The sequence below is a fragment of the Haemorhous mexicanus genome, chromosome 1 (assembly GCF_027477595.1).
Source record: "Haemorhous mexicanus isolate bHaeMex1 chromosome 1, bHaeMex1.pri, whole genome shotgun sequence".
Lineage (NCBI taxonomy): Eukaryota > Metazoa > Chordata > Aves > Passeriformes > Fringillidae > Haemorhous > Haemorhous mexicanus.
In genome coordinates, this window is record NC_082341.1 from 7259338 (window position 1) to 7284894 (window position 25557).

Here is a 25557-nt window from a genome sequence, read left to right on the forward strand (position 1 = left end):
CTGATTGAGTGTAAACACATTAATGGCTTTATGATTAATGAGAAAAGCCTGGAAATGTCATTATTCACATCTTAGAGCTCAGAAGATAAATAGAAATAATCCCAAAGCAATTGGCTTAAAATTAGTAGAGTTATATGTAAATAATTATAAGTTGGAAAAAAAACCCCACAAACAAAAGCAAATTTCATATTGGCAGTTATGAATTGCCTGGAAAGGCAATTTTATGGTTCACTAAGAGAGTGGGGGAATGTGTTTTTCTCAGGCCCACCACAGCAGGATCCTGAACCCAGGTGATGATTGCTTAACCTTGCTACAACACACACAGATAATACATTTTTCTAAGAGCAGTGTTCAGAGCCTCAGCACTGTTTAGTAATGCTGAATAGCAGATGATGCCTCAGGGAGCTTTCAGTCTCTTGGGGATTAAATGGAATATTGCCCAAAACCCTGTGAAATTATTTATTTGAGGATACCAACCAGGCAGTGAGAGAGTAGAAATAAATCATGGCCAGCCCTGGTGTGACATCCTGTGACACCCCAGGCAGAGCAGTGCCAAGGTGTGGCTTGTTTAGCAGTGAAGACACCTGAACCAGGGGATGGTCATTCCTGGCCTGGGCCAGGGCCAGGGCTTGCTTTTCCTGCCTTTGGAACCTGCTCCCATGACCAGCACTGGTGGAGACGCCTGACAAAAGAAGTGTCTGGGCTTTTGTTTCAGCCATCTCAGAGCTCCATTCCTTCATTAATTCTGTACAACTCTTTTGATCCAAATTTTCTGTGCTCAGTTTTGCATTAAGTAGATCTGTTCTTTTCAGAAAGCAGAGATGAGGAATTAGCTCAGCCAGCTTCTGTTGAGAGATCTCAATTTTTTAAAGTAACTGCCTTTGCAATCTGATTTTTCTACAGTCTTTTTTTTTTTGTTATTTGTTTTGTTTTGTTTTTGTTTTGACAGTCTACAACCAGGCAAATTTCCTGTGCAAAAAGAAATGAAGGTTCCTTACATTTGCCACTTTTCCAGATTTGCTAAATACATAGTGGTGGGGTATTTCCTACATCTCTTTTAGGTTTATAGGCAAAAAACCAGTGAAAATCACTTTCATATAACATGAGACATCATAATATTCCTAGGAAACAGCATTTGTGATGGAATCAAACCAAAGCTATTTCTAATTCTTTTTTTCCTCATAAGAGTGCTTAGTCAGGGGAAGAATTTAATCTTGGTGCTAATTTTTTGTCTTTTTCTATTTTCATAGTAATTCCAAATGAATTTTGTGTGTCTCATATATATGAGACATATGTATATAGGGAGAGAGAGAACAGTTTTCTGGAAAAAAAAATCTTCTCTCCTTCATATCAAACTCTCTGAAGAAGAAGATCCTCTACTCACATCTATTCAACCCTAGACAGAGTAGCAGCAAATACAGTCTTTCTAACTCTCTAAATAAATGTCCTTAGGCAGGAAATTATAAACAACCTGTTGGTATTGGTAGTTAGGTGACAGTGACAGTATAAGCACCATGTGGCAATTGCCATGTATTCTACTTTTTTAGTTACTTTTTGTGCAGTAAACCAAAGTTGTGCAAAGACCTCTAACAGCCTTGCCTCTCATTAAATGTTCTTAATACACTACTTTCTGTGAACTGTCAATATCTACAGAGAGACCTTTCCAAACAGAAGTTTCTGTGTTGATCAAGGCTGTTCTAAATGTTTGCTCCCTTCCCTTGGATCTGGTACCTCACTTAATACCCTGGTGTTGTGGGTTTATTTTTTTTTGTTTGCCAATTTGCAGTGGTTTTTTTTTTTTGTTTCTCTTTCTGTTTTTGTTTTTCTGAGTTTTTTTTTTAAGCTACAGTCAAAGAAAATTTAAAAGGGCAAGTGAAATCAAAGTTTTAATGTTTTGTATATATGTCTTTTCCTGAATGTATTTGCCTCCCTCTCATAATCCTTTTATAATTTTGTAAATAAATCCACAAAGTCTGAAGGTCTGTCTAGCATTTCTCCTACTTTCAACAGAAAGTTGTTCTCTGTAATGCATCTGTTTCTTGTTTTGGTTGCAGAGAAGATTGTGTATTTTCTTTAAAAAGTGTTGAAGACCCTTGCAGTGTTTTTCTCACTCTGCATTTCCAAATTTTTGACAAGAATTAAGTCTTTGCTAATGGCTCTCTTTTATTATGCACTGTTCTCTTTGGTGTCAAATATGACTATACTCTTTAGGGACACTTAAAATGGGATGGCCCACTCATTGTCCCAGTTCATAAAGAGCAACTGAAGTGGAAGAAAAATGATCATTAAAGAATTTTCCTGGAGATCTTCCAGGGAAAGCTTCAAGACTCAGCAAAGGAGAAAGGCAAAATCCATCAGTTACACCTGATTGTTCAGAGAATTAAGCTTGTTATAGGAATCATAACAAATGCATTTTCTGTCATTGGGAGGTTTGCTGGCAAGGCTAGAGCTGGAGGAAGGACTTTGGGCTGTGCCAAAATTATTCTACTTAGTGATGTCACAGTTCATACCTGCTACAGCTTACTTTGAGCTGCCATTCCTGTTTCCTTTCTGGTGCTGGCACTCTCCCCCACCCACAGAAACAGGGAATGCTGTTTCCAAGGTCCAGGCTGATCCAGACCCAGCCAGCAGTTCTGGTTATGTCACTGAACAACTAAATAATGCAAACCAAGACCTGCCTAAGTGGGACAAAAACCATTTAGAGAGTCTTGTCACACTGTGGAGAAGAGAAGGGGCAGATGTGTTGTGCAAGGGGCTATAAACAGAGGAAGAAAAGCAGATTTGTACCTGAATAACACACAGTGCTTGCAACCTCTAGTGCTGCTGTAATACAGCTGAACCACAAAAGGATCTGAGCATAGCTAATTTTAACCTTCATGGTTGTTATATCTGGTTTGATAAACAGCCATAGCCAAAGACAGAGGGCAGCTTTTTATTCCTGTGTCCTGAGTCTGGATAAACCCTGCTGTATTTTGCCTCCAAATACAGTTCAACTACTGCAGCTGCATCCTGGGATCAGCTGACAGAGCTATGGTGCACCCCTGACCCAGGACTGGAGAGATGCAGGGACAGGTTCACAGTGTGGTCTGAGATAACCAGAGTTTTCTCTGATAAAGCCTAACCCTGGATGTTAGGGATGGCAGAGGAACCCAAAAGAAGGGAGGTTGACACTTGGTAGATCTTCTGATCTCACTACCACTTCCACAGGCAAATTATCCAAACTCCAAATGGTTGAAATCAGAACCAAGAGCACCAGAGATGGAATTTTTTCTCTCTCTCCTTTTTTTTTTTTTTTTTTTTTTTTTTAATATTTTTGTTGGTGTTTTCCACCAGTCTCTGCAATACTGTTTATGTCTGCCTGCTATGTGGGTCACAGACAGACTTGTCTGCTCCTAAAAACTCATCATGTTCTTTTATCTGCCACTGGGACCAGTCAGGCTGCTGCAAATCTACCTGCCCCAGATCATTCCTTGCTGTGGCTCACAACTGTGAATTCCTCCAGCTCATAAGATGTGCCAGAAATCCCATTTTCCTGCAAAGCAGCATTGTTATAACAGGTATAAAATAACTGGAGGGTGGGAAGTGGAAGCTGCACGTGGATGGGCAGAAGGAGGCTGGATCTCATTTTTATGCCTCAGTAATTGCTCTGTTTCCCCTAAGTGCAGCTCTCCAAAGGCTGGAGCAGGGCTGGGCTCACCACTCCTGGGCAGCACCAGCCCAGGTCTAGTTCCTCTGCTTTGCTCCCACTGTGAATATTGGTTTGGGTTTTTTTCCTAATCATCCACTAGAAGGGGAGAGAAAGTGTGGGAGATACATTTTTTAAGGGATGGACACAGGAAAGTGGTGCTTCCAAAGGGTATGCAGACTACTGCAAGGACCAAGGCTACTAGAAATGCCTGTAATTCTGCTTATTCAACTATTAAATCAGTGCTCTCCCCTTTTTAAAATACTTCCATGTGCTTGGGGGAGAAAGATTCTTAATTTGCACATTAGCTAGAACAAAAGCTTTTGTTCTGGGTTGATGAAATGCATTGCAATTGCTCCCACACCCTTCTCCAGGCAAGCACCCAGAATTTATCTACTGAAAAACATCAGCACTGGTGGTGACTGTGCACAAGAGGATGGGGAGAGTGAGGATTTTGCTTCCTGTGCTCTTTTGCAAATGCTGATTCTTGTCTTCAGTCTCCAAGTAGGGGAGAACGTTGGATGAAGATTTGGACACCAGATTGACCTCCAGCTGGTCCAGGTCAGAACCCAGAGGAGTTTGCTGAGGAAGAGAGAAAATGACATTTCAGCCTCTCAAAAGTCGTTCGTGCCTCTAGGGATGATCAAAATGTCTGAGAAGTCATTCTGGTGTGTCACTAACAAACAGGCATCCAGTCAATCATGTTGCATTTGGGGTGCTTTGCCTAGACAGGGAGAAAGAGCTGAGAGAAAATGAGCAGCCAGCAGAACCCATCCCAGTGTGCCAGCTCAGCCACTCCTTGGGTCTGTCCTGTCTGCTGGAGGACAGAGCTGCAAATATTTACACTTTGCATGATCTGTTACATCAGGCAGCTGAAACCCTCATCACCAGTAACTATTAGAAGCTAACTCTACAGAAACCATGGATTTGGCAGTGATAGTCAAGGCAAGAGAAGAAAAGTCTTGGCTGACCCCTCCTGTGTCCAAAAAAATCTCCATGGCAATGTGGGTTTAAGAATATTTTCAGTGGCAACAGCACATTTTACAGAATTCTCCTTGCTCCTCTTTTTACTCCAGCCATCTTTTGAACAAAGCCTGTCAACAGCCTCTGGAGCTGTTCAGAACCTTTTCTGTTGGATATCAAACTTCTTTTTATAGTGCTGCTCACTTCTTTCTTCTAGTTTGCACAGAGGCAGTTGAGACATCTGAACCCACAGGATATTTTTGGAAAATTAAAAAGAAAAATATTGTGTTTATCTCAAAAAAACAAAGAAGGCAGCCCACTTTTTGAACAGGGCTGGGGTGGCTGTTTAAAATATTGATGCTGTTACAAAGGCCTGGTGACAGAATGGTATTTCATCTTTGCTGGTGATTTGTCTTTCCCTTTGTTCTCTCATGAGACAAGCCTGTTTATTTCTGCTGGGGGCAGCTTGCATGGTGCAAGGCAGTGAGAATGAGCAATGAACTCTCTGGACAGGAGAGGAGCTGTCATAGCTCTCCTCTGCCCAGGACTGCTGACTTTAATTCAGGGTGGTGCACAGGGATCACAACTGCTCAGGGTGGGAGGGAAGAGCTGGCTCTTGAGCCCTGCTGTGCTCAGCTGCTTGGCTCAATAAATCAGCTGGGTTTATTCTCACATAGCTTTAGACATCTCTAGTATCATCCTGGGCTTCCTTTACAATCAGTGAGAGGCATGGGCACCTACTGCAGTGTTACAGATGCTTGTTTCCAGAGGAGCTGCACCCCCTGGCTCTGCTCCCTCTCTAGCTGAATATCCACTTACTCAGATGGGATCCTTGTGGGATCAGTATGGGTTAGAATATTTAAGTGCAGGGAGCTACATTTAGCCATCTGACTGCATCTTTAGTGGGGAAAAAGCTTTTTGCTGCTATCTCCTAGAAGCTTTTTATACTTTAAATGCATGTATTCCTACTTTTCATCTGCAACCACTCACTGGTGGGAGGATGCATGTGTAGCAAATTTAAACCTACTGAAAATAAGCTTGTTTTCCTTATTTACCTTTCTCTGACTCTGTAGGAATAGTCCTCTCACTTGCCAGGCTCCATGGGTGACAGAGCATAAACCACCAAGTTTTAGAAAGTGTTTTATGAATAAAGCTGTGAGAATAACCTGAGTGACACTGCTGGTGGCCTATGGCTTATGAACCAATGAGGCACCTCCAGAGAAGGAAATAGCAAATTATGGAGGAACAATGAATAAAATTCTGCTCTCCCTACACTGATAGAAATGTGGAAAGTACTTACCTGGCAACTCTCATGGTGAGTTTTGTCAAAGCAGTTGCTGCTGGCCTAATTCTGCCCAGTAAGCCAGGTTTTAATCTTTGTGAGAGCAGAGTGAAGGCAGCCAAATTGTGTTCTGCTGTGGCACCAGAAGGGTTGCAGGAGTCCCAGTTCTCATGAACAGCTTTGGTGACCATCAGACGCAGTTCCACTCTGTATTTGGGAATTTTGTTGTCTCCAGGTGCAGCCTCTCAAGGTGGAAAAGAGACAGCACAGGTGGTTTTACCAAATTTGGTGCCTGTAATATAGAGAAATACTGCCTTGACTGAAAGGTTCACATTTTTTTCTGGGATACTCTGAAATCCCTCCATGGCCTGCTGGAGGTGAGGAGCAGCTGCCCATGTGTTTTGCAAAGAGACAGAAGCATTCTGGTTTTGCTCTGTTAAAATAATGGCTCACATAAAGGAAAGGTTTTGAAAAATCAAGCAGGAGGAGTGAGAGTGCATGTGACTGTGTGTGCATGATGCATAAAAGTCTGAGTGAGAATTAATATTATATTAGAAATTTAACAACTCTGAATCACTGCAGTTTCCATTTAATGTTTTACCAAATGCCTGTAACCTTACAAGTCTAATACATGACAGATACACTTAATTACCTCACTGCAAGGAAAATAATGATCAGGACTGTTAAGCAGGAGAAATGAAACATGACTAAGCTGGCATTTGTTACAGTGACTAGTTTTAGACTTTTCCAAGCCATTTGATGGCAAGGCAAGTCTGTAAGCAGTGGGTGGTTACTAATGGCTTTTCATGGTCAGAGTAACACTTTCTGTGCCATTCTCCATGCTGGGCTTGGGGTGGGCTGGGTCCTCCCCAGGACAGTCTGACAGAAGAAAGAGAGGACTGGGATGAACAGAGGGAGAGAGGGAGGTAGAGTCTGAGAGTTCCAATCTGTCTTCACCACAGACACTGCTGAAACTGGGGGAATCATCTCCTCCAAACACAGGCCCATTGTGAGGTGAACAAGCAATTAAGCTTTAAATTAAATAGAGTGATTATTAATTTTGAAATTGTTTATTATGGCAAAATGCAATAGCCAGTGCCTGGTTCAATAGTCAGGTTTCATGAATAAACATAACATGTCATTTCAGAGAAGTAGAATTAGTTGTGGGCCTAATATGGAGTGCACCACTAGAAGGGAGAGATCATTTTTGACATAAATTTTGTTCATCTTTATTTGTTGAGAGTTAGTTTAATTAAAAAGAAACAAACCAACCAAACAAACCAAACTTGATATTAATGGTAAATCCAGCCATAGTCTTCAAAAATTATACCTTGTGAATGTCCCTGGATATCAGTAGACAAAGCTTCTGGAGCACCTTTTAATGCAGTATTTTTATTTCTCCTCCTTCGTCTTCCTCTTCTTCTTTTACTCATTACAAAGTCAAAAACTGTTGAGCTGAAAAATGATCCCGTTCAAATTTCTTTTATGTTAAACATATCAGTGAAGCAGCAAAGTGCTTTTTGTATTTCTCCATTGCTCGTGGCATTTCCTAAAGCCTTTTCTCATGATCTACTTCTACCCAAGTTCCTGGGAAAATAAAAAATTCTTCTGAATGAATTGATTTATGAACAAAACTATTGGGTTTTAACACAGTTTTCAGGTTTTTTTGTCTTTTCTCCTGGATGAAAGATGTTTAGTCTATGAATATTGTTGGTTCTAAAAATTTTTCCTCATATTTCTCCTACAATCACAGAGGTTAGAGACAGACAGAGATGCCTTTCACATCCTTTATTGCTTATTGCGGTAATCAATTAAGGAGACTATGATGAGCATTTTTTAACTTAAGCTCCTAAACACATATCCAGGAACCAAAGTATGTGCCTGGATTTCTATGTGCCAGTGCCAAGGAGATCACATGGACACTGGGCCTTGGTAAAAAAGGAAAAGAAAGCAAAAAGGAGAAAGAAAAGAAAATGAGAAAGGAAAAACAGAGAAAAAAGGAGAAGGAGAAGGGAAAAGGAAAAGGAAAAAGAAAAGGAAAAGGAAAAGGAAAAGGAAAAGGAAAAGGAAAAGGAAAAGGAAAAGGAAAAGGAAAAGGAGGAAAATGAAAAGGAAACCTCTACTTTATAAAGTTGATTCATTTCATGTAGTTAATTTCAGAAAAATTATGGCCTAGGGACATCAAAATTTACTTATGTTCACTCAGGCAGACTTTTAAAGCTAGACACATCAATAGCACTGAGCTGTGTGTATTGGGTATGTGCCATCCATTGTGGGGACAGCCAGGTCCCAGAAAAGTTTCTCCTCAAAGGCAGATCCATGTGAAAATGATGCTTCTTCATATCTGTCTTTCACCAAGGCATCACTGAACCCTGACCCAAACTCTCCATGACCGTGTACAACAACTCCAATTTTTAGTAATGGCACTTAACAGCTCCTCACTGCCCTTGCTGCTCACACCATTGAAATTTTAGAGATATGGCCACACCACTTATTTAATTTTTGGCCTAGGAGACAGTGGGTGAGGGTAGGTCCCAGCACAAGCACTTAGTGGCTGACTGTGTTTTTGCCAAGTGTTTTTAAAGGCACAACTGCCAGACCTTGCTGGATAAAGACATGGTTTGCTTTAAATTTTAAAGAGCAGCCTGAAAGGTGCAACACCCACTCATCCTCCTCCTGCATATCATGCCTGCTTAGAGATAGGCATATATCTGGAAAAAAGTTAATTGAAATCTACATTTCTTTCTGGCTTAACACCTGCACTGCTCTGCTACCTGGAAGCTGAAGTCATAAATCCAGGCTCTCCATGTGCTGAATGCTATGGCAGGAGAAGGAATTTTGGGGAATTGTTAACGTTTGCTCAGGTTTGCAGAGTCCCACATCCCTGTTCACCCACCTTTTGGATAATTGTAGCACTTTCCCAAGCAGTTGCTGCTATTTCTTTGGAGGATAGCCTTGGCTGCAATTCACTCTGGCTGTTTTAGCTATTAAATCATTAGGAGTCTATCTAGGTTATCAGTGAGATCCTTGGTATTTGCCCCAAAAATACTGTGTTCTTTGGCCAGCCCTCTCTAAATGAGGCTGGAACAGGAGGTCACCAAGTAAGAGATCGAAGGCAAAATCAGCAGTAAGCAAGATTAACTAAAAGGATGAAGTGAATAACAACTAAACAGCATAAAGCTGATCTGCTGGTAAAGTAGGATTTTCAATACAGGTTTTTCTAGTAAACTTCATTCTTCTATGAATTTCTATAATCTTCAATCTTTTTTTAATTTCCAAAGAGGCTGAGGAAGGAAGAAATATTGATAAAAGCAATGTTTTCAATCCTGCTTGAGGGGCAACTTAAAATTCTGCTCCCTCATGCAGCTGGTCATCAGTAGGGGACAGAATTGCAAAACTATTTCTGTCATTCAGACTTTTCAACTTGACTCCAAGCAGGGCTCTGACAATTGCAGACTACTTGGAGATATTCCCTTGTTCCCAGTTTAAGGTCTCTCTAAAAAACAGAAGGAACAACAAAATTGCATAGATTGTTACTTCAGACACAGTCAGAAATCATTGATCTGCTCTCCATGATGTTCCCTTGAAGCCCATTACCCTTTTTTGGGGAAGCACAGTGAAAGCCAACAGTAAGTGTTGTGGTACACATCTGTAGTGGCAAAGTTTTGAAGGGGGCTATGGCACGTGGTTAGGAAAAAAGAGACAGAGAATAGTGCTTTCTGTAGCTCTTTGTTGCTGTTGTGAATAGCATCACAATATCTCTTAATGAAGCAGATGTTCAGATAAAGAATTTCAGGCTACATGCACCAAAAAATAGAAGTTTCCACACAGCTTGAGTTCCAGCTCTGTTATCCTTGTTAACCAGTTGTCATGCTCTGCCTGGCAAGCCATAAGCTCAAAGGCATCTGTTTGATGGAAAGTATATCAGAAATATTTCCATTACAGTTTCTTAAGCACATCTTGCTGTGCACTCTTTCATCATGTTGGATGGAACATTTTCAGACTTGTGATCCCAATTCCTATTGCTCATCTCACTCTCATGTGGGACACCAAGGCCCAAATGTGCTGCTGTTGTAAAATGGGAAATAAGTTTACATAAAACAGATGAGTTTTGATTTAATTGCTTTTTACCCTAATTACTTGTTAGCACTTGCTAACTGGAACTGTGTCAAACAATCTCCAAAGTCTCACAAGAGAGTTGTTATGTTAACATCCACATTTGGTAATACTCTAATACCTTTGGGACTTTAGCTCATTTTTGGATGCATAAATGAGAAAATTGTGAGGGGAAGGGGAGAAGATGTTTTGGAGGAGAGGTCTGGTTTGCACATTAAGTATGGGGTGAGAAAGTCACACCTCACTTTGGAGAAAACCTGGATCACTTATGGGTATCACCATTCCCAGAGTGAAAGAGACTTGGAGACTACTTTCAAGCACAAAGCAGCTGCCAAAAAGGCTTGGTGAACCTAGAATTAGGTGCAGAGCAAAGACAATTAGACCACTGGGTGAAAATCAGGATTTACACTGGAACATCTGCTCTGTGTTTGTGTCCAGGTCCTCCCAACCTCCTGCAAGCCAGAGGCTGGTGAGTTAGGGAATGTCAGCCAGAGGCATGGACAAAGGAACAAACCCACCCATAACAGGATGTGCTTATCTTTTAGCTGCCATGGTTGATGTTGAAGTGGCCTGCTTGGCTCGTTGACAAGGAGAGATTTGGCAAGTGGAACCATAAAGCTGGCTAATGGGAAAGGTGCACAAACCTCTGCAAAAACAATAGCTGGCTCTGTGCAATCTGGAGGCACAGCCAAAACCATCATGTGCACTGAGGTATAAAATGAACAAAATAAAAAGAAAAATAGGACCATAAAGGGCAACAGCAGTGACTACAGTGTAGCTGTGCTGCTTATGGCCTCCCACAGGCTGTGTTAGACAGCACAGATGCTGTAATCACTCCTCTCATGCTTTTGTCTGGGAGACAAGAATTCTCCTTGTGCTCTGGAAGAGCTGTCTTATGTGGTGGTGAAAACCATCTGCCAGGACCTGTGCTACTGCCTCCATCCAGCACACAGAGGAAGAGTGCCTGTCCTTATTGTGACAGAGATACAGAGGGACAGGAGACCCCTGACCACCAAAACTCAACTCAGATTATGAAATAATGAGGTCTTGAGCTACAAGAGTCCTGCAGGGAAACCTCAGTGGAGGCAGCTGGAAGAAGAGTAAGCCTACAACAACAAGAACAACAACAATAGGTGGGAGTTAAAGCTCCTGAGACCAACCTGTGCTCAACCCACCCTGACCCCAACTCTGCCACTGAGCATGGGTTTGTGTTCATGGTGTGACTCCTGAGGTGTGGGAATGGCATCTGCCCTACAGGACCCGGAGTGGGAAATGATGAGGAAAACAAAGCTCACTTTGCCACCCTGCAAGGCAGAAAGGAATGTGAATGTACAAGGAGGTGCAGAGGGTAGAAGTCATGCAGGTGATTCCAAAGTTTGAAGAGCTGGTGTGAGGTTTTCAAGTTTGATAACACTTATGGATGCTTGGTGGTCCTGTGAAGACAGACTGCTGCTGCTGCTGTAGTGCTGTGGACAGGATTCTTTCCTCAGCCTCAAGGACAGAGCTGTCTGGAATTCCCAGATTCAGAAAAGGGAATTATCTGGCCTGAAAGTAAATTTTTTTTCCCTATGGCTTCTGCATCTTCAGGCCTTTGCTTCTGAAGATCAAATTTCAATCCTGGGTGGTGCTAAGGTGCCTTGGGAAGATGGCTTTCCTGTGGGAGTCTCCATCAAGAACTGCAGCACCATATTCCCTTTGTTTATTTTAGTTAATGGCTTGAAATCGCTCCAGAAAAAAGAGGGTATGTGAGCAAAAAGGAATTTGTCAGACCTAAGTATGATTACAGAGGAATCAAAATAGCTTTACCCCTTCAGATTTATCATGAAGATCTGTTTCAATGGGACTCTTTGTTGTCAGAGGAGGTAAAAAGGTAGTTTGAGAGCAGGTCATCTGTCCTGTTTCAGATGTCTCTGTCAGTACAATGGTTTTCCCCCTCCTCTGCCCCTGTTCACTGGACCTCCCCTGACTTTAAAGGCAGCATGCAGTGACTGGCTCAGCTACAGCCACCTCCATTCAGTCAGCAAATCCACAAGCTGATGCACAGAATCTGGGTCAGAGATGTCAAGTGCAAAACCAGGAAAGCAATGAACAGACACATTCATCAAACTCTTCCATTGGATGAAAAGCTTTTGCAGGAGCAGCAGCACACAGCATTTCTTTTTCATTAAAATGTGCTTAACTTGGATTGCTATTCACTTAAATGTTCTCCTTCACATTTCACCTTTTCCCTTAGAATTTGCCTTGGAACTCACAGCATTTTCTTTGAATATCACAGCCCCAGCCTCCAGGGTTAGTAACTTTTTAGCAAAATTGTTCTTGCTGTATACTAACCAGAACTATGTCAAAACATTAATTCACTTCCTTAGTTATTTGGTGAGGGGAGGGCATTTGGGATATTTAAATAATGTTGTAAATCTAATTAAGGAAATCTAAAAGACTCTGAGTTTTCCCAATTGACATTATTTCCTGAGTTTCTTCCACTGATGCTGATGTTCCTCCCTGTCACCTCTGGATTCATCAGGAGATGTCAGGCTTTGCAGAACAAGCTGTTTACACAGGAAAATTAAAATTACTCAGTGCCATGCAAATCTTCTGATTGATAATATGCCCAAAGCAGAGTATCTGGGCTTCTGTCTCTTCTTAGGCTGGGTTCTGTGTGCCAAGCACTGTCTCAAGTCTGCAGTGATTTATTTGTGCACCTCTCTGCGGCTGAGGGGGATGGAAGGATGTTGCCACAGTCTGAGTTGGAAGTGCAAGTGCATTGCTCTGGCACTAATAACAGACTGCTGTATTTCTGTCAGCCCTGGCTCTGTCTGGAAGTGCAAGTTAAGACCTCTTCCAGTAATTTATGAGACGAGTGAGGAGCCAGCAATGTGAAGGAAGCTGCCAGGGAAAATCCTTAATAGCATGAAATGCAGTGCTAAGACAACATGCAGCCCTGAAACAATGTGACATGACTTCTGTTCTTCATTTTTGTCAAAGTACTGCAATTTCCTGAAGGTCGTGAACAGCTTGAGAAGCCACACAAACCACACCAGTCCCAGGGCTAGCTAACTGTCCAGATCATAGCAGGCTGCATTGGGACATTTTTTTTCTCTTCAGTGACACTTCCAAGAAAGTCAGCACTGACTGACCCCCAGATTTACCAAACTATTGCTTCTCCTGCTTATCAGCTCTGGTTCCTCCTGATGGGTCATGGATCATAAAGTGGCCCTGAATATTTGTGCAGTGCATAGGGCAGAGGGAGCTGTGTCCCATGGCTGAGGCCGTTAAGCTCCTATAACACCAGGGGAAATAACTGTCACAGACATATTTTATGAAAAATCCTTTTGCTTGGATTTTTTCTCCTGAGAAGCTGAGAAGACTCGGAGGAAAAGAGAAGCAATAATTATCTGCTGCTGTGGAATGCAACAGGTGGATCTTTGGCTGGTCTCATGTGGTTGCTTTTAATTAATGGCCAATCACAGTCTGGCTGTCTGGCACTCAGTTACAAGATTTTATTATCATTCCATTCCATTCCATTCCATTCCATTCCATTCCATTCCATTCCATTCCTTGCTAGCCTTTTGATGAAATTCCTTCTTCTATTCTTTTATTATAGTTTTAATGTATGATTTTCTTTTAATATAATATATATCATAAAATAATAAATCAGCCTTCTGAAACAGGGAGTCAAGATTCTCATCTCTTCCCTCATCCTGGGACCCCTGCAAACATCACCACAACTGGTGACCCCGAGAGAAGAAAAATTCCACATAGTAACAATAATAACAAGAAGCTTGAAGAAGTCTGTGCCTTCCTAGAGGTTCTGGGTAAGACATCTGCTGGAAGCAGTTCTTCCATACAAGATGCAAAGAAACACTCTTGTGATTCGTCACTGATTTCTGTGCCATCATTATTCTTTCTCTAACCCAAATATTTGCATCTTCAGTTGTTCCCATATTGTTAATCCTTTTATTGTCATTGTTGTTTTCATGAATGCAATTTCTCCTCATAAGTGACTTTTCATTGATGCATGCATTGTTTCATTGCTGTATTGTGCTGTACAGCTGCTATTTTTCCTAGAATTGCATTCTTTGCCTGTAATTTCCTGCTTAGTACTTAGCACAAGAACCTGTTGTCCTTTCCTGTAATTTTTGCTATTTTTCCCTCCCTAGTTCAGTTTTGCTATTGTCTGTGATTCAGCCTCCACAGACTTCTTTATGGAGTGTCCTTTTCCCTCTCTATAATTTGCATCTTTTGAAATATTGTGTATTCTTTTCTTGTTTCAAAGGAAAGTTGCAACACTGTTAATCAGATTCTCTTTTCCTATGTGCTGTTCTGCTTCAGGTCCAGCAATCCTTTCTTTTTCTCCTCATTTTCCACTATCATACTAATAGAGAATTTCCACCACCTTCCAGAGCAGCCTGTTCCAATGTTTGAGCACCCTTTTTGCAATGAAATATTCCCCAGTATACAATCTAAACCTCCCTTTCCTTTCTCACAAGAAGCTGATGACTGAGCACTGCCTCTCCACTACCCTCTTATTCCCCCCTCAACCTTTCTCTTTCTGTCTTTTACTTCCCCACCTTTCTGGTTTTTTTCTCTCTCACTGACCCACAATGTGTCTCCCTAAGCACTCTGAATAGTGGGATATAAACAATTATTTTGCTGTCAAATGTTTCATTTTTGTTCCCTTCCCTGGACTATAATTCTTTCATGAGTGGTCACTGCATAGTTAATCTCAATTCATTACATGGCTGTCAGAAATCCAAGCCATGGCTTGATATATTCAATCAGTGCCCTTGGTTTCTGTGCAGTAATGTGCAGTGGGCTTTAGATTAAATTGTTATTGTTTGTTAACAGCTTATGCTCCTTCCAGGGCAGTCCTTGCAGGGCCTTGGGTTGTTTGGATGGAGAAACAGCCGCTCCCAAGTGGGATTGGAGATGGAAGAGCAGCAGTGGCTGAACCAGGACTGGTGGCAGAGCTCCACTGCCTGGGAGTTGTCTCCTACATTGTGTGGCCAGGCAAGGCTCAGGGATCTTGGTCCAGAGCAGCCAAAGTAGATGGCACTGCTTTGAAAAGTCATGGAAATACTCAGTAAGCTTTGAAGCTTGTTGAATTGAAGCTGTAAGTGAGGCAAGTTTTCTGGATTGATTTTCATCCCTGGCTAAAATAGGGAAACTGTTAGGCAAACAATCCCGTCTTCCAGGCCAATGTAAAATCTCTCACCTTCAAAGCTAAATTAACTTGATGGTGCAACTCAAACTACCTTGTTGCTGCTGCCTTAGTCATGAAGGATGTACACTGGTATTCCACCCTTGGTGGCAGCCCAGCCCGTGCTGGTGCCTACAGCCTGCACTGAGGACCTGTCAGAATAAGGCCAGCCTGTAGGCCAGCCTAAATATCTTTCCAGCCCAAATACACTGCCAAGTTCATCTTTTAATAACCCTTGCCAGCACAGTTCCTCCTGAATGAACAGAAGTGGGCACCAAGGGATCTCCACACTACAACAGCTTCATCAAGCATTGCTGAAGAGGACTAGAAACCCACAATTTGAAGCCAGCTTTACTCAGCCTTTTACCTGAGAAGCACAGGTGGTATCTGTATTGTCTGGGCTGAAATTTTGGATTCCCTCATTGGTTTCTGAGAAAAATTTAAGACACTTCAGTCTACCATCAAACTATCTCATGAATTCTCTTCTAGCAGTATCAAAGTCCAGCACACCACAGTCAGCATAAAAATGGTATCCAAAAAAAACCTGTGCTATATAAAAATGTGCAAGTCACACTCCAGTGAACACAAACCCAGCAGTCATTTAAAACCTACTAAAAAAGAGACAATAGGCTGTCAGGTTTTCACCACCATCACATCTGTTCTAAGGGCACCCATACCCACCTCGACAGTCTGAAGAAGCTGCTTGGATAGTAAATATTTAACACACAAACAGTTCTTTTATATTTTCTCAGAAGCCTGCTTCAAACCCCTTAAGGTGCACCATATAACACCAACCTCATCATTAAAAGGAAAATACCAAAGAAGAACATGTACCAAATGGAATCAGATAATTCCTTGAAAAATATGTAGGAAAGTTGCCAAGACATCCCCATTCTTAAAAATATTCCTGAATCCTATGCCTAGGGCTCCTCCCAAAGCATTGTATACTTCACCTACTACACAACATCCTCTTAGAAATTTTATGGCTATAGCAACCTCCATGAGACAGAAAAAATAACAGGCAAAGCTGAATGGCAAAACATCCAGTTATTGGTAGACTAAAAACTTTTTCTACACAAACACTTTATTTCCTCTCTCTTAGTCTCTGTCCTCCAGGGTAAGCTACAAAACACTTTCCAAAGGTGGCAATCCAAAGACATTACTCATGATAAGAAAAAGTCACAGCCTCAACATAGACAAACATTCATGGCACATTGTAATTCTCCCCTTTCAGCACCACTCCAAATTGCTTTCCAGTGAAACTGCCCATGTGCAGTAAATTCTTGTTCTCTCCTTTCTCTCTCTCTGTGTATCTCTTTCCAGTGGTAGTTACTCTCATGACAGCTTTTCCTTTGCAATACCCTTTCTTCTCTACTACAGCTATCAAACTTTTTCTCTTACGTTCCCCCCGCAACTCATTAAGAGAACATAATTAAATTCCATCCTTTGCTCTCAGCTCATGATCACCTTTGAATTTTGGCCCATTTATTCCTGGCTCTGCAATGAGCTTTTAAGCCTTATATCTGTCTATTAGTTCAAAGTAAATCAGTTAATTTAACAAAAGGTCCTTTTTCCTCCATATATACTTGGCCTAGCTTAATATGGAACTTAGATCAATGCTTAGAAAAACACCCCCAAATCTATTTTGTTGCATAAATATTATTCAGACTTGATTTCAATAGCTCAAAATAAAATTTTTAAGGGATTTTTTTCCTTTTTTTTTTTTTTTTTTAACGGAGTGGGTGGGAGTTCTAGTGGTCTACTACTTCCTGTCTTAATAGGAATCATATGAACTGACTTAAACTTTAAAAAGTGTGTCTAGATCTCTGTGAGTAAATTTGTCTGTCCATCAACCAGGATAGTTTGCTGCAGGAACACAGCTCTTCTATTTCCTCTTGTAATGCATGTTTAACTGCCTCAGCACCTCCATGTGAAATACCTGGCTTTTAGAGCCATGTGTCTGTGTTGAGCTGTAAGATGTGTGCTCGTGCATCACCTGCTGCAGTGAGACTCTGATGCATGGCTTGGTCCCTGAGGTTTTACTGCCCAGGCAGCCCCATGCCAGGCTTAATTCTGCCATTCCTGCAGAGTGGAGCCTTGAATTTCAAATTGAAGTGGTGCTAGGCACAATGCACAGTGTGGAGAGTGCAGAAAGAGCTGGCCTAAGATCCTTCTGGAGCACGAGTCCATGGGTCAGAGCAGCACTGGGCTCCCCACTGCAGCTGATCACAGAGGGAAAGCCCCCAGGTGATTTACATATCAAGTCTGGTACTTCATGGTGAGCAGCATCTTTGAAATTGGGAAGGTTTGCCCTTTCTCCCATTGAGCCCAGCACGTGATGTGAGTGCAAAAACACTCCTGCTGCTCTTTGGGGAAGTGGTTTGGTAGTAAAATAACCAACAGACATGAACACTTGATCAGGTACCTCATTTATGTTGCCTTTGAAATTTAAACAGGCTAAGTGACTCCTCCTGAATTACCACACCACATGAATCTATCATTGTATTTTATCTCTTTTTTTTTTTTTTAACTTGTTTTCTTTGTCAGTAAAAGCCTATCAGACTATTCTGTGCTCCTTGTGTCACTAATAATGACATATAATCTCCTGATCTCTGCACAAGAATGTACTAGGGAAACTCTCAGGGACTGAAATTCCAGGGAAATATTTCTCTAGGTGAAGTGAAAAAGGTGAGATGGCAGACTTTACTGAAATATTTACCATGAGTGACTTTTCAGCTTGGGATAATATGTTCCCAGGCCTCTCTCTGGGTTATATGCAAGCAACTTGTGTTTCAAACCTGCCTAGTAGCACATTCAGTCCTGCTTCTTTCAATATTAAATTAATCCACCAAAGCCTTTATATGTATGACCCTGTGGCAGAGTCATTCACCAGCATGCTCCCAAACTGCTGGAAACACAAGGGAAATTTAAATTCTCAAAAAATTCATGGTGCTTTGATGTTGGTAAATTTTTTTATGTCATTTTAGCATGTAATAGCAACAAATAGAGAAAAACCCTTAAAGCTGTGGATGTCTTTGTCAGTTGTTTATGGCAGGACTTGTTCCTGTAAAAGCTACAAAAGGGATGCTGTTGGGGATTATATAATCATAAAAATAGACTACATTCAGCAGCTCAGTAAGGGCAAGTACCTGGTTCCAGTTTGTTGGAGGTGATCAACTGCACAAAACCACTGGCTAGGGAGTGCTGGGGTGGGCTTTGGTGCTGCAGAAAAAACTTGGGATATATGTGCAGGTGCTATAGTAAATGGGTCAGTGGGGTCATGGAATTAGGCATGGGATGCTTAGAAATGGAGCCTTCCACTCCCTGCAGGAAAAATACAGATTGAGCTGAACCACAGCATTCAGTCCAGAGCACAGCAGTAATAATGCAGAGCACCTGTGGGAGTTTGGAGGCGTTAATTGGAGTTGTTCAGTAAAAGATGAGGGACATTACCAGCCTTCAGAGATGCAAAAAATGTTGTAAACAACAAGGAGTAAGCTGCTCAGCCTGTTCCTTGGGGTAGGAGAGAGAGAACCAGCATTAGTCAGCAACAATGCAGAGTTTTGTAAGGCATTAGGAAAAACCTTTTAAGGTTGCTGAAGCTCTAGGAGGACCCAGCATTTCCACCTTTGAGGGTTGTTATGAAGAAGCTGTGCAGGCACCTGTCAGCAATATGTTAATGATTCTGAGCAGGGCTGACCTCTGAAGGTCTCATTCCTATGAATGGGAAGCCAGTGGTTTGTGTAGATCCCATCCATAATTTAGGAAGCCCACAGCTGCTGCCTATAGGCTTCCAAAAACAGTAATGCTCAAAAGTCCTTGGCAGAAGATGCTGTCTTTCTCAGTGGTACACAGGGGTGTTTGTGGAGGTAATTTCTTTTTTCTGCCTGAGCATCAGATTCCTCCATTTACTTATCCTTGGCAAACTCTATGCTATCATTAGTGAGGTAAAAGGCAATAGGTACATTTTAGGAAGCTACATCACTTGCTTTACTTCAAACACTGGCTTGGCTAAACTGAATTTTTTCTTCAAACATAGCCAAATTTTGTTTTTTAATGAGACCTTTTTTTTTTATCCTGGTCATCCTAGCCATCCTGGCTTTCCTTTTTTTTACCCCAAGTTCTGTATTTCAAAATAAAATGTTTGAAGAACAAAAGAGAATTGTACCAAGTCATCATTCCTAGTGATCCACATCAGCTTTAGAAGCTGTCTGGAAGTAGACAAGTCCAAGTATTCCACTTCAGCTACTTTAAGGTGCAAGCAAACATCTGAAAATCCCATTCAGAGCCTTTTCTGTGAGCTAAAGTTGATGGTTGTCCTACAAAGCTCATTTCTCATTGATTTTCCTATGCAGAAAGTAACCAGGGAAGCAGGGTGCTCGGGCCAGGTCCTGCATCACTCTCCCTATGAAGAAATGATTAGAATTAGATTTGATTAGATAAATGCTTTACTCTGCTTTACTACTGATTTGAACACTCTCATAACATCATAATCCATCTTTAATTTGATGCCACCAGAGAGAGCTTGACCACACTTAGCAGAAAACAGCACTACAGGACAAGGGATGTGTCAGTTTTCTGTCTGGTGGAGGGCTCTGAAATAAACTGCTCAAAGACGCCTCTAACAAAACATTTTTCTTAGAGCCAACAGTGCTACCTGAAGAGCAAAGTGCCCTTGAAAAATTATACATTCCTTCCTTATCCCAGTATCTGCAACATTTACAAGCTCATTGAGTAGTTGCTAAATAATGTATTCAGTTCCTAATTATTCTTGCAGATGAGAACAGCTATAGCACAGCCATCATGTAGCCCAGCTCTGCTTTTCTTGTGAGCATTGCTGTTTGCTTAGCAGGTTTGCCAGCTGTGGGTGCTCCATTTTTCTTGTTTTACTTGCAATGAGCATGAATCTGGAAGATCTTATGATACTTTTGCAAACCATGAGTTTCTGTGCATTCTGACTCATTTTTGGAGCAAGCAGGAGGACGGAGCACCTTCCAGGGTCAGACTTGTGCACAAACAGAATAATTTAACATTAAAAACCAGAAAAAATGCCGTTGTATTCAGCAAAATATTTCCCTCAAGGATTAGTGAATCTAAGAGGAAAGCAGAGGAAGTTAATGTTTGCCAGAAGGAAAGATCTGTCCCCCAGGATGGGGCTCAGCTGAGCAATCAATCTTGAACATGCAGCTCAGCATGCCCAGGGACAAGCACCCTACTCCTTCTCCCCTGCAGGAATTTATTAGCTTGAGAAAATTTCCACAGCTTGCTCTCTGTACTCTATTTTCATAGCTTACAAGTGCTCCTGGAGGGCAGGAAACCCAAAAGTGTGTTTTGAGTAATTGTTGCATTGCTCCTTGAGAACAGCAAGGGAGAAGCCACAGACATCCCATTCTCCAGCCAGGGTGGTTGATGTTCAGTTCTATGCTTTTTTCAGCTGAAGAGGAATGCTGCACACATTTGGTGGAGGTGCCACCTTAGCTCTCAGCCTGGTGTCCCCTCAGTTTGGAGTTTTCCCCAGGGGCACTGCTGAGAGTGGTGAAGAGGTTTTGAGCTACAGACAAGGAGAACCTGAACCAGCACAGATGTTTTAGTCTCACTCCCCCTCATCCCCCTGGGTCTATTGCAGACCAGCCAGGAAATATCTTAATCTTCCAGTACAGCACAGCAGAGATAGGAATTGTTTCTAACTGCATTCACTACTTTCTTTTCACTTGTGCACAAGGGAAAATGGTGAACAGGAGACTGAGGGAAAGCCTCACTGCAGATCCAACTTCCTCATGAGGGGAAGAGGAGGGGCAGGCAGCGACCTCTGCTCTTTAATGGCCAGTGAATGGAACCTGAGGGGATGGCCTGAAGGGGAGGCTTAGGTTGGATATTAGGAAAAGGTTCTTCACCCAGAGGATGGCTGGGCACTGGAAGAGGCTCTTCAGGTAAGTGGTCACAGCACCAAATCTGACAGAGTTCAAGAAGTGTTTGGACAATGCTCTCAGGAACATGGTGGGATTTTGGGGGTTTTCCTATGCACAGCCAGGAGTTGGACTTTGATGATCCTTGTGGGTCCCTTCCAGCTCAGGGTATTCTGTGATTCTGCTGGTCATCTCTGTCTCTGCCCAGCTGGGATGGCAGCCAGTGAGACTTGCATTGACCTCACTGTCTCCTTGGGCTGGTCTCTGGGGTGGGATCACCTTGCTTGCCTTGGGATTTCTGCAGTGAAATTCTGAAGCAGTCCCTCTCGTGGAGAGCATGGGTTGGTAGGCACAGGGAAGGTGTAACTCACCTAGTCCACGTTAGACCTTTTGTTTAGGTGACTCACTTGAAAAACATTTCACCAATGTCTGCAATGGATGTCAGGGTCCTTCTGTGACTCCAGACACCTGTGTTTGGTCAGAAGCAGCCCCACCTCTCCACTTGTGCCACATGTGGGATATCTCTGGGGACAGGACGCTGTTTCTGCCTGCTATGCAATGCCTAGCCCTGTGAGGAACTTTATTCCTTACCAAGACCACCAGTTCTGACATAAAAGCTCCATAATTAACATGCTGTTGCTATAAACTTGTGGTCAATAATAAAGATGTTATTTCTATCATCTTGTTTTCCATTTGTTTTCCAAAGAACTATTCCCAAGGCAGTAGGAAGCTGACTAGAAGTCAGATCAGACACATTGTTGACCTCCATTTGCAGATGCCACCACTAAATCTTAAATAGTCATTACAGATGAGACCATGAAATTGTTTCTAACAGCTACTGCGTGGTTTGAATGATGCTGTCATTTTTAAATCTCACTTGCAATGAGTGTTCACATCCTGACATATCTTTATTTTGTGGAGTTGGTTAAAGATTTGGAAGAACATTTTTCAGGAAGGGATTGCTTTGATGATATGCTTGGCACATAATACTTGAACAATGCCCATCTGAGAGCTGTGTTGTTAAGCTATCATTTTGCTCCTGGTGGAAGCAGGAGCTGATGGATTGTCTATAAGATGCATGAGCAGGGGAGGCAGATTACACAACGGGGTCCGATGGAATAATTATTCTGTGTGCTTATCAGAGGAAATTGATTATCAGACATTCCCAATCAATTCATATTCCCTATATCTGCTTCTTCACAAGAATGAATATATTTCACTTTATTAAAATTTCATGGTCTAAGGGAGCTTTTATTTCTATAAACCAATCTACCAATAAGCTGTTAGTACGAACAGTCCAGCCTAGCAGTGATCTGCAAAAACTTCAAATATGGAAGCAAAACAGTTGGGAAAAAGAGCAAAACCAGGAACAGCTAAATGAAATGAAAGAAATGTGTAGTGAGTGGTAAAATTATCCTTTGCCTCTTCCTCATTCTGTTACTCCTTCATTAGAGTTTTCTGTCTGTATCTCTGTCTGGAGCTCTCTCTTTTCTCTAAAACATAATGCACACATAAGGTGAAGACATTATCTAGATTGTCACAATGTTATTTTTGAGTCTGGTTTGCAAAATTAATGAAATCTCCCTGTGTTCTAACCAAAACTCTGGGCTTTGAAATTTATTACTCAGTGTTTGGAGCCCATGGAAAGCAGCAGCAATACAAGCCAAGAATTCTGTGGGGAGGGCAGGGGACACACATCTTCAGTGCAGTCAGGAGCCAGGAGTTCCTCCATCTACACATGTGCTGTGGTTTGCTCCATCTGGAGTGGTGACATGACTCTGCATGAACCTGCAGGATTGACTTATCCTCTTATTTTCTTCCTGTCCCTTCTTGCTCCATTGTCAGGACCTAAATACTCCTCGCTTGATCAGGGGCTCCACGGCTCCCCAGGAACACAGCAGTGGTTGAAGTTCAAGCAGTGGACCAACAAAACTGAAACACAGGGACTGACTTCACTTCTTGCCACCTTTCATACAAAATATTTAATTATTCAGTGTAACTCTCTAGGTGGGAAATTTGAACTGTCCTGAAGACTTCTCATGTGCTGTATCTAGAAAAATATTTATGCTTCAGAGCAATTTTTAAAATTTTGATGTGTTGATTAATACCCTGGATGGAGAATCTGAAGTGCCTCAGGTAGTTCTCACTGCAAAACCAATCCAATTGTATACAGATAACAAACCTTAAAAAATTCTCTTGCAGATACAGAAAGGCTCAAAAAGGACAGTTTTTTGTTATTTTGTTTTGTTGCACTCTTTTACTAAGATGGTAAATGTTTATCTATGGTTTAATACAAGCAAAAACAACCAGAATTGTGCATTTGCCATAGTGGTCATGTAGGAGTTGGATGTCAGAACTGCACTTTGGGGATTATCATGTAACCCATATGGGTCTCCAGATGGAGATGCTCTTGCACAGCTGCTTGCAATTCAGGCTCTGGGCACCATCCAGGCAGCAACCAGACACTGCTCACAAACTTTGTTTCCTCATGGAAGCATTCCCTTTTGCAAAAATGTCAAGTTTTTGTCAAATATTGTTGATGCAATAGTTAAGTGATGGAAGGAAAGTGAGACTTTCCTATCTGAACAGAGAAAACCAATTTCTACTATAGCAAATCACCTAATCAAGAAGACAGATATGCCATATAGTATTTAGGAAAATTTATCAGGAGATTGCAAGACACAGTGCTTTGCTGCTGAAAAACCCCTCTACCAGCTAAGAGTTCTGCTTGTAATATTATTTCCTCCTCTAGGAACACTTTCTGCATCAATCTCAAAAGTAGGAATGATTTCTTCATGAGCTGTAGACCAGCTGGTCAAGAGGGAATAGCAGCAAGGATGAAAGTGATGTCCTTGAATCCTTCATACAAATAATTTAGATTCAATCTGGTAACAGAGGTTAGATGCCAGTACTTAATTCAGATCCCATTAGACTAGAACATCAGGGGTGAGATGATATTTAGATAGATCCTACAAACACAAATCTCCTTTTCCTTAATGCAGTTAACCTAACACAAATCACCTTACGATACAAAATAAGCACTCTGAAGAATCAGAAAAGATGTGTAATTTATAGTAAAATCCCAGTTTCTTTATTAATTTGGGAAACTGCATTGCTGTTTGCATTGTTACAACTGTATTGCATGATTACAACAGACAGGACTCCTCTGAATTTCCAGGTTAAAAATCACAACAATAAAATAAAAGGAAAGTCCTTTCACTACAGACTATGAAGGACAGAAGGGCAATCAAAACACTTAATTTGAAAATCCTTGTAGATTAGGATATTGACTCACTGTGATCATTACTGAGGAATTAATCTAACAGAACTTAGACACATAAAATGCAGGCTTCTGTGTAGGGGCTGCCAGTTATGCTGGGCTCCCTGAGTAGCCATTGGAAACTCAGCCAGGGAATTTTCAGAGAAGCTAAAATGCTTTTTATCTCATCCTAAAGATGCTCACAGTCCTGTCATCAAAATGTTTCTCTTCACAGACTGAAGAAAACACCTTGGCAGGCTCAAAGACTGGAGGAGTGCAGTGTCAGCTTAGGTGGGACATACACTGCCCATTTGTAAAGAAGAAGCCACAGAAGCACTTGAAAATCCAGGCTGAAACTGTGAATACTAAACTGGCTGCTGTCCTGTTGGCCTGGTTCTGAACAGAGGGGTCACAGCACCATGAGCCCATGAAATTCCTGAAGAAACTCCTAGGAATGAGGGCAGGAACACATTCCTGTCTCAGGGAAGTCTTATAAAACCTGGGTCCTGCCTCACAGTGTGGGGAGGGGAAAAGTTGTGCTCGTTTTCAGGTTGCTAGAAACAGCAGAGCTGTAAAATGTTGTAGGAGGAATGGGAAAACCTCTGAATCTCTGTAAACCAGTGGGAGCCAGGGGCCAGCCTGACCTTCTGGAAATGGTTCCTTTTGAGAACTGATGAGCTGTACCCATTTTTATGACAGACCTGGATCAGCAAGTCCCTTTTGCTCAGTTGTAATTTCTGCTGGAGTAAGTAACTAGATTACAATGTTATAGTGTACATATGGTCCTTACAGCCGGTGAATAAAACTTCCCTGATTCTCCTCAGTCCCTGCTGCTGTCAAAATAAAGGTATTTTGCATTAAACTTGAAATCTATGACTTTAAATCTGCCTTGCTCCAGCAGCCAGGCTCACTTAAAAAACGGTGGTTCAGCCAATGACCAGGCTGTTAATTTGCTGAAGAGATTATTGAATCTTGCCAAAATGCAAAAAGGAAAAGAAGAGCTGGGCTTTTCCATCATCACTGAAAAAAAAAAAGTGAAAGTGATGAGACAAACTGTGTGTACAGGAAATTAAATCTCTGGGACAAAACAACCTGGTTAGCTAGAAAGAGAGCCAAGCACCCAGGAGATAGTACATTGCAATCATAAAA